Consider the following 21519-nt stretch of genomic DNA (forward strand, 5'->3'; position numbering starts at 1 on the left):
TAAAAGGAATAATATATTTCATAGTCAACAGATTTTTGAAAGATCGAAAACATTTCCCTAATGTAAGCATACAATTCCTTTTGCTTTTCTTGTCTAATGTGAAAGTAGTCTACAAATTAAAAGTAAAGTTATTAGTACATTCTATTTTTTTTTTTTTAAAAAAAAAATAAGAATTATAGAAAATTCATGCATATATAAAAGAAATCCAACTAACTCAATAGAGTCTCACACTTATCATTTAATTGTACAGTGACGTCTCGCCATGTGTTGTATCTAATTGGCACCTGAGTACGAGCCAATACACCTAGGTAACTTGTTATGTGAACAGAAGATTCTCCTACATAGATACCATCAGCATTGTAGTCTATGAGCAATTTTATCCCTCTACTCCGATTCCTTATAATCATATATTTCATTGTTTTCCCTCTGTATTTTATATTTTATTTTTGGTGGGGAGGTTGTTCTTCCTTTGAATCCATGGCTTTCTCTTCCTTTAGGTCCATGCCTATAATACATTAATGAAAAAAGGTAAGTAAACCCATTAATTGCATAATGCAATATTGAAAATTTAATACCATACACACATCTTAGAAAAATGAGCATACTAGAAATAATTAACATGCAAGATAACAACATTAACATATTGTCATTAGAAATTTTTTTAAAATAAAAATAAAGAACTTACCAGAATATCCTCACTAACCCTTTTTTCTTTTAGAACCAGAAATCACAACCTTGGAGTTGAGACAAATTGATATCCTTGTCTTACCCTTTGCAATATAGTGAGACAAATTGGTATAAAAAAATCATGATATTCAATATAAAGAGACAAACTCAATGATTTAATTGGAACAATTACTTTTAAAAATTAACCACAAAACCCACTCATTCACAAGTTTATATAGCCCTAAATTTTAACCACATGACCTAATAATTCTTATGACAATATCAAAACCAACCTCAAAACAAAAACAAAAAAAATGGAATGATACTTATTCTATTGATAATTCATTTTTTTTTTTTAATGCCACTCATGGTTTGGCAGGAAGATATTTTCAAAGTCTTATTTCCTGAAAAATATGTGAATAATAATCATGAAAAAAGGGCATCAATAAATTAATAGAAATTATGAATTTAACAACCTTAGAAAAGAAGTAAACAACGAATTAGTAAAATTCAGAATTTCAATATTAAAAGGTAAACAACTATTTGTAGTTACATAGAAGATTTGTTATCAATCCAAAATCTCTCATAGTCTCCTTGAATGCATATGATATTAGAGTCATACATTGCATCAAATGATTCAACTTGTGGCAAAATAGTAATAAGAGGATGGTGTTCAATAGAATTATCCATGAAGCCATCAGGATCCTCTTTATTAAACAAGTCTTTTTTAGGAGTTGACAAAACAACTGACCATCTTGGATCAATTTAGTCTTGTACATAGAAAACTTGTTTGGCTTAGGATGCTAAAATGAAAGGATCTGATTTATGAGCCATCTTAGTGGAGTCAACTAATGTAAACCCAAACTCATCTACTTTAATGCCACTCTTATTGTCAACCCAATTGTACTTGAAAACTAGAATCCTAAACATGATATAATCAAGCTCTCAAATCTCAGTAATAATCCCATAGAAACATAGTTCACCAAACATAGGATTCTTATCCTTAGGACTTGTAATTTGCATTGTTGTTGCTACAATGCTAACTCCACTATTTTGAGTAACTCGTAATTCATCACAATCTTTTTCATATTATCGTGACACCCATTAATAAGATAGCCATGATACTTAGACACATAATGGGTAGGACCATGTGTTATCCACCTCAAGGTTTCAGATATAGATTCTTTGTCATCAATGGCAACCTCTACCTATTTAAACAAGTCATGGTTATTACAATTTTTTATGACCAGTGCTAAGAATGGTACAATGTTTACAATCAATCCAATACCCTTTTTTGCAACCAATGAGTGAAAGTTCACATGTGCTTTTCTTGTAGCCATTTTTTATTCTTAGAGTGATAAAGATTCTTCAATTGCAACCATTTCATATGCTCTCTATTAAGATATGTATAAGAAAGTAACAATAAGTATCCAAATTTAGTTTAAGTAAACTATACACAAAATCAAAATAGTTTATCCTTACTCGATATAAGGTTGGATGATAGTAGTATTTTCCAAGACATAGTGATGTACTTGCATAAAAAAATTAGAATCAACTTTGGCAATATGACCTCAAGGTAAAGACATCCCAACTTTATGGTCAGTATTCAAAGCACCAGAATCCCAATTGCATCTACATTTGATAAGTACTTTGCACAAAATTTAATAGCTTCCTATGTAATATAGCATTTAACAATGCAACCTTTAGGGTGGTTACGGTTTCGCACATACCCCTTTAATACTTTCATGAACCTTTCAAATGGGTGCATCCATCTAAAATAAACTAGTCCACAAAGTCTCACCTCTCTAACAAGATGGACCATCAAATGAAGCATGATGTCAAAGAAAAAAAAGTGGAAAGTACTTTTAAAGCAAGCATAATGTCACAACTAGCTCACTTTGTAACTTATCCAATGTAGACACATCAACCACCTTCTGACATAGAGAATTGAAAAAAGAACTCAATCTAACAATGGCATGTCGTACATGCTTTGGAAAAAGTGATCGTAATGACACTGGTAGCAATTGTTGCATTAATGTATGATAATCATGGGATTTCAAGCCATAGAGCTTCAACTCTTCCATTGACACAAGATTTCTAAAGTTTAAGTAATACATTTTAGGAACCTTTAAGTCAGCTAAACTTTGGCAAAATACCTTTTTCTCCATTCTAGATAATGTATAACATGCAGATGGGAGGTAAGTTCTATTCAATTCAAACCTTAGTGCCAATTCACATCTTAAGCCCATGTCCATAAGGTATAGACAAGAATTAAGTCCATTTTTAGTTTTCCTTGGGATGTTGAGTAATGTACCAATGATGCTTTCACAAACATTTTTCTCAATGTGCATTACATCCAAATTATGACGAACAAGCAGATATCTCCAATACTCAATTCAAAGAATATGGATTTTTTTCTTCCAACAATTAGTAGAAGTCACATTGGATTTGTCATGTCTAACCTTTTTTTCCCCATGAATTACAAATATCATTCATTTTTAGTAGTATTTGCTCTCCACTCAATGGTTATGGAGACAACCAAAACTCCTTCTCACCATTGAATGCCTTTTTTTGTTTCCTAAAAGGATGATTGCATGGAAGAAAATGTATGTGGCCTATAAATGAGTTCTTTCTCCCATGCTTCAACCTATGTGAATAAGTCTCCTCCCCACTAATTGGACAAGAAAAATATCCCTTGATTGTGTAACCAAACAAGTTTCCATATGCAAAAAAATCATTGATTGTCCATAAGAGAACAACCCTTCATGTAAATACCTCTTTTTGATATGCATCATAAGCTTCCACCACTACCTCCCACAAAGTTTTGAGGTCTTCAATCAGTGGTGCTAAATAGATATCTATGTCATTGCTAGGTTGTCGTGGACCCAATATTAACAAAGATAGCATCATAAATTTCCTCTTCATGGATAACCACGATGGAAGGTTATAAGTGATCATGACAATTGCCTAATAACTATTCCTGCTGCTCAAGGAACTATGGGGATTTATACCATCTATTGAAATGGAAAGTCTAAGGTTGCTAGAATCTGTAGCAAAATCAAGCCATCTATGGTTAATTATCTTTCATGAGAGGGTTTGATGAATGACACATTTTCCCATCAAATTCTTTACCTTATGCATGCCATATGAGATCTTTTGCGATTTTTGAGGATTGAAACATTCTTTTAAATCGTGGGATTGGTGGAAAATACCACATTACTTTAGCAAGAACTCCTTTACTCTTCTTAGTTTCTCTTTTATTCACCTTCCACCTTGAAGCTCCATATATAGGACATGAAGATGCATATTTTAACTCATTCCTATAAAGTATGAAATCATTGGGACATGAATGTATTTTTTTCATATTCCAATCCCAATGCATTCAATGTTTTTTTTTTTTTTTTTTTTTTTTGCTTCATACATAGACAATGGTAACTCATTGTTGAGAGGTAACATATTACCAAGAAATCTTAATAGCTCAAAGAAGTTTTTATTATACCACCCATATCTTACTTTTAGATTGTATAATTTCACTAATCCAGATAACTTTGTGAAGTTTTTGCTACTAGGATACAAAGGTTTTTTAGCATCTTCAAGCAACCTTTCAAATAATTCTAGATTCGCCTTACAATCATCTTGTGCAGCTTCAACCATTTCTACTATATAATCGACATTACCAATCTCAATTCTATCAAAACATGTTGCCCTTATAGTTGGTGGTTCACAACTAGGAGCTGACTTCCCATGCCAATACCAAGTATGGTAAATTTGATTAATTCCATAAAAGAACAAATGTTCTTTAATCTTTGGAGGTGTATTGAATATCAAATTTCCACATTATAGACATGGACATTTGATGAAGTTTTGATTTGTAGAATTTTGAATTGCAAATGCAATAAAATTTTCAACCTCATCCTCATAATCCTTTGATCATCTATCTTTTGACATCCAAGAATGATTCCTTTGTGTGCAATATGTGAACTTAACTCCTATATAGCAAACATAAGCAACGAAGGACAAGTAAGCCTTGCAAACAATACCTTTACAAAGCATTCAAACATTCAGCTTCTCATTTCTAACATGCAAAAAATCTATTTATTTTCCTATTGAAAGACAATTAAGATTCAAATGCAATAAACTTTTTAACTCATCCCAATAAAATTTGATGAACAATATGAAATAGAGACTTCTTATGCATGTTTTATTCATTCTAACATGTCTAACATCCAAAATTAGGTAGTGGTTCCTATCCCATATAGGAATACATAATCCCTATATGCCAATTACCAATGTGCTTAATTCCATTTTAGATAAATTTCAGTAGAATTTCTCTATACACCAAAATGGACTACCAAAATTTCTAAAAATTGAATTAAGAACAAGTAGTTAACTTCATAGATATTATGGTTTCCTACATTGTCCAATCGAACAATTCAAGCATCATTTGCAAAGAAAATATCTTTATCCCATGTTAGACAATTTAAAATTTGTCAACTTGAAACTGGTCTAGATAAAACTATTTTCACCTTTTGACAACTTAAATGTCTTTGTTATGTAATAAGAGAAACTTTTGTTTTACAATGATACTTGAACGGGAAGTCTAAGGTTTCATGCATGCATATTTGATTAAAATTAGAACATAATTACTTATTGAATTATTACAATCTAACAACATAACTCTCATTCTATCATGTCTATTCGCAATATCTAACATTAAAGATGAAGGCATAAGAACCTTTTTTCACAACTTAGAGTAACATCTTCTTGAAAAAAAGGTTCATACTAACTATAATCAATTTTGGTAAAGCCTATCCTGCCACTTCATAAAACAAAAGTATAATAATAATAATACTAATAATAATAATAATAATAATAATAATTTTTAGGTAGTTTTTATATATTTTTATTTTTTTAAAACAATTTATAAAAATACTTAAAGACATTTCAAATCTATTTAAAAATTTGTTAAACATGTTTTTAAATTTAGAAAGTTAGGAAATTATTTTACGCTATAATGATACAGAATATTTTCAATAATACTATGTATCTAAATAACTCTCAATTAATTTAATTGAATAAATAATCATAAAAGAAATTTTTTAAATTTATGATTTTTATTTTTTAATTTCTATTGTTTGAAAAAGAAAATTCTCAATGAAATATGTTCGTCTAGACCGTGTGGTAGGGTTTAGACGAAACAAATAAATAGACATGTGCTTGAAATTCGGCCCTACACATTGCCCCATTGGAAAACAACGATTTCATTCTCCTTACTCTGGACGTTAAGTGGATTCACAAACCAAACAATGGGTTGCCCCTACACTCACACAAATGACCAACTATGTAGGTGAATACCTAATTATACCCATATGAATCAGCGGTCAATCTTACAAATCTAAGGACAAAGTAGTCATTCCATTTCAAACCAAACAAAGTTATGAATACTGTTGGCCACAACCTCTGGTTTTTCCCAAAACTTTGGGCACCAAACCCAAATCCATCTCTTGCCATATAACCAACCCACCTTCACTTTATCTTCTTCATCACAACACAAAACACTTGATTTATAAAGAGATCTTCAATATCTCATTCACTACTTAGAATCTAGTCTTTTTATTATTGATTGTTGTTTGAGTTTTGGAGAAAGAAAATTAAGAAGATGAGTCACATGGGTAAAGCTTGTATAGTGATAGTGAGTGTGGGAGTAGTGGAGGCACTCAAGGACTAAAGGTTCAATAGATGGAACTACACAATGAGGTCTATTCACCAACATGCCAATAACAACCTCAGGTCCTTTTCTCAAACCAAGAAGCTTTCTTCTTCCTCTTTCGCTATGGCTTCTAGCAGAGTAAGAGAGGAAAAGGCCAAGCAACTAGAGGAGTCTCTGAGGACTATCATGTACTTGAGGTACTAGGGATCCAACTAAGGAAGAAGATATATATGAAGGTTTTGATCATCCTCTTAGTGATGAAGACAGTGGATGGGAGATTCATTACATGGAATTTTTGTATGAAGACATATACATGAGGGTGGAATTGTTGTAAATTGTATAGTGTATTGACGATTTCTCTATGAAATACATACATCATATAGTGTTTTTCTTTCTCAATAGTTGTTTTCAATTCTCACAATTATTCTGTCACTTTTTTTTAGGTAATTTTCCAAAAGAAATTCTGAGCATTTTTCATTGAAAATATATTATATATGTAAAAGAAAAATAAAAGAATATGCAAAAAGGATAAATGCGATGCAGGGAAAGCTATTCCATTTTTTCATGTGAATTTTTATATAAGTCCTAAAACTACATTATCATTAAATCTGACCCAACTCCTAGATGCTCTATTCTCCAATGTATTTCTCAAACTCAAAAAATTTTTAAGTACTATGAATTTGGTGTCCAAATACACGCCTCCATACTTGTACAGATATGTGAGTTAAAACAGATTAGATAAATTTTGAAGATCTGAAAAAAAAAAAAAAAAAAAAAAAAAAAAAAAAAAAAAAAAAAAAAAAAAAAAAAAACCTAAATACAAATCCTAACCTAAATCAAACCCAAACAAAATACAGACATGCAAAGCAATCATGATACATACCCTAACTTAAAATGAACCGTTAAAACAAAGCTAAGGAGAGAGTTACCTCTGGCTTTGCTATTTCGAGCTTAGAAAATGTTTGATGTTGTTGCTAACATACTAGCTAGTAGTGGATTTTAGCTTCTATTCAAGGTTAGAAAATGTTGTTAAAGAGTATAGACAAAGAAGAAGATGATTTCATAAACAACAAATCAAAATAGTAAAACACAAAAAAAAAAAAAAAAGTATAAACATGCAAAGCAATCATGATACAAACCCTAACCTAAAATAAACCTTTAAAACAAAGCTAAGGAGAAAATTATCTATGGCTTCGTTATTTCAAGCTTAGAAAATGTTTGATGCTATTACTAACACGTTGATTGGTAGTAGATTTCAACTTCTCTATTTTAGGGTTAGAAAATGTTTCTGAAGATTATAGATAAAGAAGAGGCTTAGGGTGGTGTTTAGTGTTTGCAAGTTTTCGGGTAGTGTGGCAGCTATTAGAATGAAATTTTAGAGGGAATCGTCTGTTTGGCAGAAATATGGGTTTATATATTATTTTAGAGTATAGCACTTTAAAAAAGTGACAAGGAAATTATTTAATGGCTTATTTCATGACACTTAAATAAAACGCCAAGGTCTTTAAGAATTTCTCAAGCAATGACACTTGCAACAAGCGCCATAGAGTAGAAGTGTCATTTCTCCCCTACAAAGGGCCATTACTAACCTGTTATTTAGCAAGTGCCAAGATATGTCATCAGTCATGCTAATTATTGACATTTTTTAACAGGGTTAAGGAATAAAGTGTCATTATATGTCTTTTTTATAGTAGTGGTGGTTGCACAATCTACGAGACACACATCATCCTCATTCATCTTGAGACCAAATAATAAATGGATTTTAGATATAACTAATATTTAAAAAAAAACATAATTTAAATAACAATGTAATAAATGTAATAATGAAATATAAATATAAGACATAATAATATATTATTTGATATATGAAGTAATATCAATTAATGTTAATATGCTCATCATTTATTAAATATTCAATTTTTTCACTAGGACCTCCAAAGAAATCAATGTCATAGTACGTTAAGTCCAATCATCACCATCAATAAAGTTCATTTCAATCTCTTTTCTTTTTGCTTTCATCGATGCTTGGTAAAGATCAACCAAAGGTTTGGGTATACAATAGGTACATGTCCAATGCCCTTTCATACCACATCTATAACAATTATTCTCATGGTTCTTGGGAAGTTCATTTTGTATACACTTCCCATTTTCTTGTTTTACCTAGATATTACTCCAATTTAGTGGTGCAATGAGACTTTCATTTTCTAAGAATTTAAGGAATTACTACCATAAGAACCATGGTATCGAGGATTCCTTCCACGACCATGACCACATCCTCATCCTCTTCCACGTCCACGAGTTTGGGACAATATTGCATTCACTTCAAGGAATGGTTCAGATCTAGTTGGACAAGACTGGTGATTTCTCATCAAAAGCTCATTATTTTGTTTAGCAACGAGAAGGCAAGATATTGTTATTGCAAGAGCACATTCAAGGCATGAAATCTAGTAAAAGTTTTTTCTAACATGTCTTTGTCTGTGATTTTTTTCTCCACATATCTTTAATTGAGAGTTGATTTTGAACAATGTGGAGTTATATTCACTAACAATTTTAAAATTTCGCAACCTCAAGTCCATCCATTCATATCAAGCTTTTGGGAGAATCACAGTTTTTTTATGGTCATATTATTCCTTCAAATCATTTCGTTGAGTAAAAGAATCCTTTACCATAAAATACTCATTTTTTAAAACCTTCATGGAGATGATGGTGAGATTGCACGATCCTACAAGGATGCCCGATTTCCTTCTTTGATCGTAACTCCAAGATTCATTGCACCAAGATGTATTTCAACATCAAGGATCCAAGATAGATAGTTATTTCTCGAAATGTCGAGTACCAAAAATTCGAGTTTTATCGAAGACTTTATATATATGAAAAAATAATATTATTAAAATCAATTACAATAAATTGGTAACAATAGTATAGCTTTTGATTATAATCAAAACCAAATAATTTGCTTATAGCCTCTAACAATATATAACATAATTTAAATGAATAAAATCAATAGTAATATAGATATGTAAAATTTATTCTATACAAACAACTTCAAGTAAACTTCAAGTTTAACATAAAGGAATTACCTTCACAGCAACTTGTGTTGATAATGTGTTGCAAAATGAGAAATAAATGCAACGCAAATAAAAGTAGAGATAAATATATATTACTTATATAATAAGGAAGAAGGAACCAGAGAAGAAAATTGAGAGAGCTGAGAGAATGAAAGACAGGGAGAGAGAGAGAAAAAAAAAGAATAAGATAGAGAGAATGAGGGAATGAGTGAATTTCTTTCTTGGTCAGGATGATTTCTTTTTCATTCCAAATGACCTTTTATAGGCTTACAAAATACTTTCATTTAATACTCATCTTTAAGATGAGTAAATGATAGTGTTTATTCCTTTAATAATACACGTGATGGTCATTCACCTCACCATATTTATTAAGCATTTACAACAGTTCAATCTTTTTTATTTTTAATTGTTTAATCTTATGTAATTACAACATGATATTATTTTCCAATTGGAACATACACTATTCACTACTAGTGGTGGAGTCAAAACTCCATATGGGGGTGTATGGAGGAAGGAAAAGGAGTGGAGGGCAAATATAAAAGTATGGTAATAGCGTAAAGTTTTCAAAAATAATTCATTATACCCTCATTCAAAAAATTAAGTAATAATTTTAGGATAGAAAGAAAAATATACAATATATCCACATTTTCTACTGAAATAACTAAAACATTAGTAAAAAAAAAAAAAAGTTTCCAATTTTATAAAATATTTAAATTTATTTTTGAAAAGAATAATAAATAAATAAAAAACAAGAAATCAGTAAAAGATCACATTAGAAAATTTTCAATAATATTAAAAATTTTGTAGATAAAATATTGAATTCTTTCAAACAATTTAATAGTTTTAGTAATAAGTTTTGGGATTTTTTTTCAAGTGACTAATATAATTTATTTGATTGCAATGAAATTTTCTCTTCAAAACTTATCTATAATATGATAATTAATTATCATTGTAAGTTTATCATTATTTAATTAAATATCAAAATTAAAAATTTAAAATATCTCAACTTTGATGCGAACCCACCATCAAAAAATTATTTAATAAAATATTAAGTAAAAAAAATTTTAATTTTTAATTTATTAGAAAATTTTATAGAAAACAAAAAAAAAAAAATAGATAAGCAAATGAAACGTTTAAAATTTTGAAAGAAAAAAAAAAGATTAGGATAAAATGAAAAAATTAATGATAAGTATGAATATTAAATATCATTATAAAATATTTTAGTTTTTTGTTAATTTTATTTACACTTCATGAAGTTACATTATATATATGTACATGAATTTGGATCATTAAATATTAAATATTAAAGATTGGTACTTTAAATTAAAATTTAGTTGGCTAAGATTATTTTTTTAGTGGGGACATTTTTTCACCTTTCATTTTTTTTATAAAAAAATGTAATAATATAGGTGGTTTTCTATAAATTTTGGAGGGGTTTTTATTTCTTTTTTGGCTTTTTATTTTTAAAACACTAGTTCATCTTGTATTTACCACATGGTTGGTACTGTTGGTCCTGAGCCAACTGGAATCGGATTTGCTCAGCTTTATGGAAGCTAACCAACCTTCCTCTTTTCTTTGTGCTTTCTTAAAGAATCTGCTCGATAGTAGCTAGCTTGGGCTGAACTCCTTTCCTGCATAGAAGGATGCCCAGACTGGTGGTTAGGGCACACCCCTCCGAAACTTAAGTCAGACAAAGATGACTCAAACTACTCAGTGAGAGAAGTCAGTATGTAACTACTTGCGTACCTCGTTTATCCTTTTTGGAAGGTTTTTATAGTACTGAAGAGAGTTTCATTGTAGTGCTGACTAAGCACTTTGACTTTCTCTATAATGATGACTGTTTTGCAGGCGGCTAGGTAATCGTCATAGTTTTGGGTGGCTGCCAAGTGCCACCAGTTGATGTGCCATGATTCTAGACTATGTAGCCACCTGTCCTCTCAACCTATTTAACGGTCTGGGGCTATGTGTAACATTTAACTAACTTGACTTGAGGGCTAGAAAAGGTCTCGTCAATCATTTACATGTTAGGCCTAATGATCACGCATGCTAGTGGGGCTTGAAGGCTTGACTGGATAGTCCTGTCCACTTGGAAAGTTTAATCTCTCCTTGTCGTCTAACCCTGTAGGGGAAAAAGGCCTCTCTATGCCTAGTGTTAGGTGGAACTGGTCGTGGTCCAGCTGAAATAGTCTGGACGGGTTGTAGTCAAGGTATCTAGACTGGAAAAGGGACACATGAAGGGGAGCCCCCCACAATGCTTCCTTAACCTGTTTACCTATGTTCGGGCAGAGGTGGACAGGTTGTGTGTCTCTTCAAATCACCCAGGCGCTTTTTAGGACACGTATCACTTAGGGATTTAAAGATGAATCACATTCACCGAGGCTACCTGTCAGGCGGCTTGTCGCTTTGAGGTGCATTTCCAAGCGGCCTGTCTTTTGGGATCCTTAGGGTTTTGGTCCCCTATAAATAGGGGGTCCTCATATCCCTTAGGTTACTTTTTGAGTATTCTCACTTTGGAGCTTCATTTTTTCTATCTTCTGCATTCTTACCATTGCAACCCTAGTCGCTTCTCGTCTTCCGTTGTTTTTTCTACCATGCTCAGGCTTACCTCGGGCAGAGTTTTCTTTTCTACTAGACATTTTTCTCTAACCTTGGTAAGTTTACTTCCTTTCATTGTTCTCATATTCTGCTTGTTGTTTGTTTTTGGGATTGTAATGGGGTTTGTTGAGTTTTTGGTGCAAAATGGACACCATAGAGTCCATACTCTAGGGTTTTGGTATGTTGGAGAAGATGACTATTTTTTTAAGGAGATGACTAGTAGCATCTTATCGTACTTAGGGCTTTTCATATTTCCCTTTCTATTTCTCTCCTACTGGTACCCTAAGTGGTCCATTCGAGCATTTTGGCCTATAGCCATTGTGATGGCATGATGGAAAGGACCTTTCTTAGTGCTAGAGCTTGCTCTGCAAGTTTGGTTAGGCAGCCTGCTCAAGCTTGGGCTTTAGATCCGCTTAGGTTCTTTGTTGTACAGTTGAGGCACTACCTAACGGCGGATGGGCTAGGTGACTGTTTTTTAACAATCTACGTTGTGTTGCATAGGTTCGCATGCTGCCTAGAGCTCCTCAGTATGTCAGCAAGAGAGAGGTATTGCTTCCACTAGCATAGGCGATAGGGGCCAGAAAGGTGGTCCGAATGGTGCAAGAGTCGGACGGCCTAAGCCAGAATGCTTAGTCGACCTTCTGTCAAAATAGGAGTTTCGAGATCACTTTCATATCCCAAATGGCATCTCCATCCTCCTAGTAGATGGCGAGTCTATGATCTTTGAGAAATTGTCTCACAATGCTACCTATTTTAGCAAGGAGCAGTTCAATGCAGGGCTCCGATTTCCCCTGCCTTCTCTTCTCAAACAGTTCCTCCATTTTACCAAGATCCCCCAGCCTTTCTTCACCCAAATGTTGTCCGGGTATTGATGGGGTGCAGCATCCTGGACATGTTTTACCACTTGAACCTCTCTTTGTTAGAGGTCTTTTTTGTCTATATGATCAAGATGAGCTGAAAAAAGAGGTTCAACTTGTTCGCTCATATCCCCTCCCCCCAGCTAGTGACCAAGCTTCCAAATTCAAATAAGGGCGGAGCGAAGGGGCATGTCCTTATTTCTGGCCCTTTGGTGGTCTATATGAGGGGCCAGACAAAGAATTTCACCCACGATGCTCGCCGCAGATCCCAAGTATGATATGTTCCTACATTATTCGTCCGTCTCTTGTAGTTGTTGGTTGTGAACCTATTATTGATGTTTCTATTTTCGTCATATAGGTAAGGACAGGAGGGGTCGTCTTGTGGAGTGGGTGGAAAAGGCCTCTTTTGATCGTCTCAACAAGCTCTTTGAGATATCTTCATCCGAGCAAAACCACCAGGTTCTTTTGACAGATAATAACATGCAGGCAGTGGTCAGGGAGTCCAAGACATTCATCCTCCCTATACTCTCCTATTTAGCTCCCCGATCCCTGGTACCCGGTGAACATCACGTGCTGAATGACGTCCCTTTTTATGAGGTCTCTTGCGCGGCGAACTCGAAAGCCTGCCAAGACTGTTTATAGTAGAGAAAGAGAAAAAACGTCAAGACAGGACACTAAGGAAAGCTCCGTCCACAATCCGACCGACTTCTAACTTTATCGTTCATCCCCTAGCCAAGAAGAAAGGACCAATCGCTCAACCTGTTTAAAAGGCGTCGACTCCGCCATCTCTTCTTCTGCTTCAGCTTCAGCTTCTTCCCCATCTTCATCCTCTTCTGCCGCTAAACCGAGCTAGACATAGAGGTTGATCTATCAACTGCCAGCACCGAACTGGAGGCAGAGGTTGAACCAGTGGTGCCCCCCATAAATTGCAAAGAAGATGGAGAAAAGGACATGGTTGTGAACCTGAAAGCCAGATTCGAGGAAAGGCATCGCAAACGCCTATTCGAATCCATTACAGTCATCTCATTTTCTTCTAAGAGACCCTTCTCGGAGATTCTCTGCCCAGAGCCTGTATTGGCCATTGCACTGGCGCTAGTGTCTTTGACTGCAGCAACAGGCAGCAACCTCTCAGTTGAGGAAACTGCTTGTCCAACGCTAGAGAGGCCCTCTTCCGATCTGGCACACCTCAACGATGATTCTATTAAGTTTGTGGCTTCCATTCCTTCTCATTTCCTGACGGCTCGCGCCCCCAACCAAGAGGAGATAGTTGAACTAATGAAGCAAATTCCCTGTTTTACAGAGAGGGAGGCTCTTATGCACAATATGGGTGTACTCTTTTTGGCTACCTGGAGGGTCTAGGTGGACTTAGAGAGTAACCCCAGCATTTTCTTCATGACCCGACTTCCATTCGGTACTCCGGACTCTGTTATATCCCGCATCCTGCCCATGCAGGATTGCACAACTACCGAGACGGCAAAAGTGGTAAGCCTCTTTCCCCTTGCATTCATGTTGCCTTAGTCTTTTGACTCCTTAACAACTTTCCTATTACCTTCTCTGGTAGTAGTCGGCATCTGGAATCTAATGCGGCAACGGGCTCTACTCTTCAAATGGTTGGAGGTTATCGAAACTATGAGAGCATATATCGCCCATAACATGGACGATAGTGAAGAGCTCCGTGACAAGCTGAAATAGGTAGAAGGTGAGCTTGTTGCTGATAGAAAAATTGTTGATGAAAGAGCTAGGTTGCTAAGGAATATGGAAAATAGGAGAGAGACGTCCGAAGCTAAGGCCCACCAACTAGCGGAAGAAAAAGAGGCGATGGAGGCTAAGCACACGAAAGTCGAAGAGAAAAACAAACGGCTGAGACAGGAGATGCAAGAGCTCTGGATAGGGTTCGCCGTTCAAAAGAAGGAGCTGGAAGGTGAGTACCAAAAACAGGTAAATGACATGTTCTTCTTCGGCTACCGATGCTCCATGAAGAAACATGGCATCACGTAGGATACCCATAGCTATCCTTCAGATGATGAAGACAAAGTCGTAGGTGGCCCTACCCGAGAAGATGGAGAAGCTGCCAAAATCAGCCCTTCTGGTAGACAGGCATGACCCTAATTTTTTTTTTTTTTTTATGTATTTTTCTTTCTTCTAGTCGGAGATGGCCTAAACGAAAACTGTAAAGAAAATGAATTATTCGTATATATACACACAACTTTGTCTTTCCTTTTCACTTGTCTTAAACTTTACTTTCATGGGTAAGTTTTATTGATAGTACTACTTCAAGTTGGATACATTCCATGGGCGAAGCAGGGGTACGTCGTCCAATGTTTGGAGATGGTACGCTCCTAAGTCCCCAGCCTTAATCACAACATAGGGCCCTTCCCAATTAGCCTGAAACTTTTCGGCTCCCACTTCAATCGTGTTCTCAAAGACTCTTCTAAGGACCAAGGTTCCGGTCCAGAAAATACATGGTCGGGCCTTTTTGTTGTAATGCACAATAGCTCTTTGGTGATAAGAGGCCATCCGGATGGTCGCGTCCCCTCTTACCTCATCTACCTAATCCAACTGCCTTTCAAGCTCTTGGTTGTCATCTTTTTGACTTTGTACAGCCATTTTGGCGGTGGGCATGTCTATCCCAATTGGGATGACAACTTCCATTCCATAGGCAAGGGCGAAAGGGGTGGCTTCTGTTGGTCATCGTGATGTTGTCCGGTACACCCACAAACCTCCGGGCAGCTCGTCTACCCATTTTTCCTTAGCTCCTTCCAGTATTTTCTTTAATGCAGTCAATAGGTCTTGTTTGTTGCCTCTACTTACCCATTGCTCTGAGGGTAGTAGGGCATGGAATATAGGTTCTTAATTTTTAACTTCGAGCAGAATGTTCTAAAGGCGATACTGTCAAACTATGGCCCATTATCTGCTACAATTGCTCATGGGTCCCCAAACCAACATACGGTGTTTTTCTAGACGAACTTAGTGACATCTTTGTCCTTGATACTAGCATAAGCTTCTACCTCTACCCACTTTCTGAAATATCAATTACTACAAGCATAAGCTTCTTTTGGGTTGTTGCCACCAGTATGGGGCCAACTATGTCCATCCTCCATTGTGTGAATGGCCAAGGGATTGTGATTAGGTTAAGAACTTTAGAAGGCATACAGGGGATGTGAGTATACCTCTAACACTGGTCACATCTCTTAACATAATTTTCAACATCTTGCTTCAAGATGGGCCAATAGTACCCTTGCATGTGAGCGTGATGTGCCAAGGTTCGTCTGGCTGGATGATTGCCTCATACCCCTTCGTGGAGTTCAACTAGGACATACTGCACTTCCGGATCACTCAAGCATCTTAGGTACAATCCTCCAAAAGATCACCTATAAAAGTTGTCATTGATTAGGGTGAAACGGGAGGCCTGTATGCGGACTTTGTGCCATGTTTCTTGTCCTCTAGTAGTTCTCCTAATTGGAGGTATTTCACAATGTCGTGCATCCAGCCAGGATCCACCTCAGTAGCACTACACACTGGTTTGGGCGTGATCGAGGGCGTGGATTGGAGATAGATGGGCAACATTATTGCCTCCCTTATAAAGAGAGTAGGAGCTATTCTGGTTAGAGTGTCGACTTTCAAATTCTCTATTCAAGGTATATGCCTAACCGTCCATTCGTCTAGCCTTTTCAAACGGCCGTCTACTAGGGTGAGATAGCGAACCATGCGTTCGTCCTTCACTTCATATTTTTTCTAAATCTGCTCGACAATTAGTTGGGAATCGCTGCATATTTCCAACTTAGTTACAACCAAAGTAAGGGTAAGGTCAAGCTCAACCAAGACAATCTCATACTCTGCTTCATTGTTTGAGGCAAAAAAGCTAAGTCGGATAGCCTACTCTAGTAGTTTTTCGATTGGTGACTATAGGATCAAGCCTACTCCTGAGCTGAAAGCTCTGGAAACTCCATCCACGTGAAGTATCCACTATTCCTCCCTAGGAAACTCATCTAGGTGTGATGGTTTTGGGGGGAGTTCAACTATAAAGTCGGTCATAACTTGTCCCTTTGATGTTAACCTTAGATGGTATTTGATTCTGTATTCGCTTAACTCAATGGTCCATTTCAACATTCGCCCAGACAAATCCGACTTATGTAGGGTGCTTCTGAGCGGTTGATTTGTGAGTACGGTCACTTGGTAAGCCTGAAAATATAGGTGAAGTTTTTAGGTGGTGTTTTTTAGGGCTAAGATTGTCTACTCCATTTTGGAGTATCGAGTTTCCGCATCCACCATTACTTTGTTTACGTAGTAGATGGGCCTTTGCTCTTTGTCTCCTATGTGCCGAAACAGAACGACACTGATCGCATAATCAGATACGGCTAGATACATGTAGAATTGTTCACCAATATGAGGGCTACTCAGAATGGATGGCTTAGTGAGGTAGCACTTGACTTCCTCAAATGCCTACCCGCATTCATCCATCCAGCAGGTCATGCTTACCCCCTTAAGCATGAGGAAGAAAGACCTTAGTTTGTCTATGAAACGGGTTATAAAACGCCCCAATGCAGCTAGACGACCCATGAGACACTACAACTCCTTTTTGCTACTGGGGTAAGTGTTTCAAGGACGACTCTTATCTGATCTGGCTTAACTTCGATCCCTTTTTAGGTTACCATGAATCCTAGAAACTTTCCTGCACTAACATCGAAATCGCACTTAGCCTAATTAAGCTTTATGTTATACTTTCGCATCAAGAGGAATGTTTCTTCTAAGTGTTGGACGTGTTCGTCTCGTGTTATGCTCTTTACGACAATGTCATCAATGTAGACCTCCACCATTCGACCGATCAAGGGCTTGAAGATCTTTGTCATTAATCTCTAATAAGTAGCACTAGCATTCTTAAGTCCAAACAGTATAATTTTGTAGCAGTACAGCCAGCATGGTGTTACAAAAGTTGCATTTTCTTCATCCAGTTGGAACATGGGGATCTGGTGGTACCTAAAGAAAGCGTCTATGAAAGAGAGCATCCTGTGCCCGACGGTGATGTCAACTATTTGATCTATTTGGGGTAAAGGAAAACTATCATTTGGACACGCATCGTTCAGGTTGGTGTAATCAACACAGACTTGCCATTTCCCACTCTTCTTTGGAACGACCACCACATTTGCTAACCAATCTGGATACTCAACTTCCCTGATAAATCCAGATTCCAACAACTTGTCAACCTCAGCCTGGATGATTCTCTACCTATCCAAATGGAAGCATCATACCTTCTGGCGAACGGGATGAGAGAAAAGCATGACGTTGATCCGGTGTAAGGCTATAGATGGATGGATTCCTGGCATATCAAAATAAGTCTAGGTGAAGACGTCTTTGTTATGTTGAAGCACGCTTTCAAGTAGTTCCAATTCATCCAGCACAAAGAGGGAGCTAGCATAAATAACTTGGTTTATGCCGCATGAGAGACGTAAGGGTTAGAGTGGATCAGTTACAGGTGGATCATTCTCCATCGGGTTCAATAATTGTTATTGCTCATCTACATTTGATGGTTCTGGGTGTGGCTCATTGTTGGTCGGGTATCCGGATTCAAGTGCCACTTGATAGCAATGGTGCGCAGCCAATTGACTACCAAGGAGATTGATTTGTCCGTCCTCGGTGAGGTAGCTCACCATATGATGATATGTAGAGGGAATGACCTTCATGCTATGAAGCCCTACGCATCCCATGATGGCGTTGAAAGGGGATAAATCCTCTACCACCGAGAATTGCACATTTGAGGTAACCGGGCCAGCTTGGACGAGTAATACGACATCTCCTAGAGAAGTCGTTGTGGCTCCATTGAATCTAGATAGTATCTGCCTTGAGTTTTATAGGGCAGATGATGGGAGGCCCATCTTCCTATAGGCTGACATTTGTAAGAGGTCAGCTGAGCTACCCAGATCAATTAAAACTCTCTTCACATTGAACCCACTTATTCCCAAGGTTAGGATCAGGGAGTCTTCATGTGGCCGCAATACCCGGTTAGCATTTATTGGAGGAAAGGTAACTATGTTGTCAACAGGGCACATACTTCCATCTGGCAAGTTATGTTGAATGGAGTCGATCCATTCCCTTACAGAGGTCGTGTGGAACAACCTTTGCCTTTTCCGTTTTGAGTTGTATTTTTCGATGTGAAGCCTCTGTGAATATAGTTGATAACAGCTCTAGGAGCTATTGAATTTGTGGGGGCTTGGACGGCCAAATCCTGAGCCATTTTTTTCTGCCCACCAACTATGTGGATGCATTGTTTCAGGTGCCTTGCCCTGATTAGCCTTTCCACTAAGTAGCGGAGACTTCTACAATGTTCAATGGTATAGCCATGATCTTTGTGATAGGCACATTTTCTGCTTCGGTCTCGTTTTATCGGATTCGTCTTGATCAGCTCTGGCCACTTGAAATCAGATAGGTCGTGGATCATCAGGAGGAGTTTTTCATATGAGGTATTGAAGAAGGTCAAGCTAGCTTGACTCGGTTGCTACTGGCCATCCCATCCCTTATTAGTTTACCTCAATTGGATTGAGGGCTTAGAGTTTCTTGCATGGTCATTCTTGGTTGATCGATTAGTGACTATGACCTACTGAGTAGTCATGCAAACGTCATCTTCGAGCATAGAGTATTTATTTGCTCGTCTGAACAGGTCATCCATCGTTACTGGCAGCTTCTTTGCTAGGAACTCAAAAAACGGCGTACCCGAACTGATGTTTTTCTTGAAGATTTGCAAAATGGCATCCATGCTCCAGGAATCCACTCAGAGTACAGCCTGTCCAAACCATTTCATGAAGTCTCTCAAGGATTTGTTTTAGATGCTTATGTTCTACTTGTGGTGAGCTAAACATAGGTAGTGTCCCACAAAAGCTTCTGATAGATCCCAAAAATTGTTCATGGAGTTGTTCGGGAGACGGTGGAACCACGAGAGAGCCTGGCCATATAGGCTGACTAGAAAGAATTTGCATAACAGTGCATCATTCCCTATGTCTAGGGTCATGAGTTGCCTGTAGTGCATGATATGATCGAATGGATCGCTTGTTCCGTCGTATGTCATGAATTTTGGTACTATGAACCCCCTTGAGGGCTCATAGTTAATGATGTGTGGGCCAAAAGGCATGGAGAGCATGTCATTCAATTGCTGACTAACGAAGCCGGGTGGAGCCCAATCCGCTGGGGTTCTAGCATGCTGCTGTGTTAGTGGATGATAGAGCAATTCTGACATGATTGCTGCAACTGAGGGACCCAAACGAGCCTCTAGAGTTTCTGCTACGTAAGGTTTTATTCCTATGTTGGGTGACTGAGGTCCCAACCGGGCTTGCATTGCATTAGACAAATGTGACCTCTAGTCGTGCCTCCTCCTTGTTGACACCTGAGTAAAGTCGGAGCTTTCGTCCAACAGCACCTGGCGGGTTAGTGAAATCTTCTTCTTTGGTTGTATCTCATGACTGCCAGAGGAGGACTCTACATTCCTGGGAAAAGGTGCCTTGTCACTCCATCTCGAGGTTTTTCACTGGCTTTTAGGTTGTTAGCTGTGAGAGGGGCCCAATACCGACATTTGGGCACGCAACTCATCATTCTCTTCTTTGAGTCTCCTGGTTTCGCAGAGTAAAGACTGCATCTACCACTCACTCTCTCGTTGGCATCTTTCCATGCTTTCACACCAGTCAAAGTAGCTTTTGCAACCCATAGTTGAAGATCAGCTTTTAGAGGGTGTTCACATCCTTACTCGTTCCCACAAACGACGCCAATATTAGTCCTGAGCCAACTAGAGTCGGATTTGCTCAACTTCATGGAAGCTAACCAACCTTTCTCTTTTCTTTGTGCTTTCTCAGAGAATCTGCTCGGTAGTAGTTAGCTTGGGTGAACTCCTTTCTTACATAGAAGGATGTCCAGACTGGTGGTTCGGGTATGCTCTTCCGAAGTTTAAGTCAACAAAAATAGCTCAAACTGCTCAGTGAGAGAAAGTCAGTATGCAACTGCTTACGTACCTCATTTATACTTTTTGGAGGGTTTTTATAGTGTTGAAGAGAGTGTCACTGTAGTGCTGACTAAGCACTTTGACTTTCTTTATAATGATGATTGTTTTGCAAGCAGCTGGGTAATCATCATAGTTTTGGGTGGCTAGCAGGTGCCATCAGCTGATGTGCCATGATTCCAGACTATGCAGCCACCTATCCCCTCAGCCTATTTGACGGTCTGGGGTTATGTGTAGCATTTAATTGGAAGAGGTCCCGCTGGCCGTTTACATATCAGGCGTGAATGATCATGCATGCTAGTGGGTCTTGAAGGCTTGACTGGACGGTCCTGTCCACTTGGGAAGCTCAGTCTCTCCTTGTCATCTGGCCCTATATAGGAAAATGGCCTTCCTATGCCCGGTGCCAGGTGGAACTAGTCGTGGTCTAGCTGAAATGGTCTGGACGGGTTGCAATCGAGGTATCCAGACTAGAAAAGGGACACGTGGAGGGGAACCCTCCCACAGGTACCATAGGTGAAAAGGTGTGCTGACAATCACATAAGTGATCGCCTTTGGCAATTTGTATAATGAGTAAAAGGATGCACAATGAATCTGAATAACTTGGATAGCTTGCTTAGACTACTATATTTTATATGTCAATTT

The sequence above is a fragment of the Vitis riparia genome, chromosome 17 (assembly GCF_004353265.1).
Source record: "Vitis riparia cultivar Riparia Gloire de Montpellier isolate 1030 chromosome 17, EGFV_Vit.rip_1.0, whole genome shotgun sequence".
Classification (NCBI taxonomy): domain Eukaryota; kingdom Viridiplantae; phylum Streptophyta; class Magnoliopsida; order Vitales; family Vitaceae; genus Vitis; species Vitis riparia.